Here is a 1,086-nt window from a genome sequence, read left to right on the forward strand (position 1 = left end):
ACCAATGCTGCAGGCTTACTGGTTATGCCTGATCTGTGCAGTGAAATTGGCATTATAAGGCTCAAATATGTTTTGCAGCTCCAGACAGATTTTTATTTTTATTTTTTGTTGTCCAAAAATTGCCTTTTTCATAGTAAAGGTTGCTGACCCCAGCCTTAGAATGAACCACAATGCAGTAGCCCAGAATGGATAAACCAAACAATCTCTATATAGGGCCATTCATGATTTTCATGAGTTTCGTGGCCACAGTTTCTCCTACACACTTGGAAGGCTGAGCTGTATTCAGATGGTTACAATCTGCTACTTCACTACTCGATGCAATTAAATCTTACACACTGGTCCTTCAGAGCAGCAAATCAAATCTTAAGGGAGACATTTATACAAAGAATAGGATAGGATTGATTGGTCGGATTGATCCAACTGAGAATGATAAATAGGAATAAAATAGAGAACTGAACAGTTAAAATATTCTTTATTCTTCTTTATCTTTATCTTTTTCAGTCTTCTTTTCATGATAATTATATATCCAAAGTTACAGTATATCCTTACTTTATCTCACTGGGTAACAAGCCACAGTGTAAATATGTTGTACATCCGTATACCAAGAAAATACCTTTAGGTACAAGTAAAGAAATTACAGTGTAATTAGGTAGAACTAAATTACACTTTAAATACTTTCTAAATTCAGAACAGGGTACCAGCAGACTAGGTCCATGTGTGCTTTCACAGAATCTATGTCATGAAAAGGCATGAAAATAACTGCATCTCACTAAAAACAGTGCTAAACATTAATAGAATCTGTAACTAACTAAAGTGAAAAAGGTGCAAAGAAGGGACAACTTTATTTTACAGCCCACAGTAGTTCTAAAAATACCCTCTTAAAAACAAAGTCGTCCCTTTCTCTGTATTCATGAGTATTTTGTGAATACCATGTACACATTAATAATTATACAGTAATTTGGGGGCTGTAATCTAAAGCTTTATCTTTCACTGTGACGCGTAAGTGTTTGTAAGAAGCTTTGTCTTGTCCTCACCTGAGAAGAGTTGCATGCTCATGCTACAGGTGTCCCCGCTGTGACGTGACTG

The sequence above is a fragment of the Morone saxatilis genome, unplaced genomic scaffold (genome assembly GCF_004916995.1).
Source record: "Morone saxatilis isolate NCDOM2014 unplaced genomic scaffold, NCSU_SB_2.0 Contig17, whole genome shotgun sequence".
NCBI classification, from domain to species: Eukaryota; Metazoa; Chordata; class Actinopteri; family Moronidae; genus Morone; species Morone saxatilis.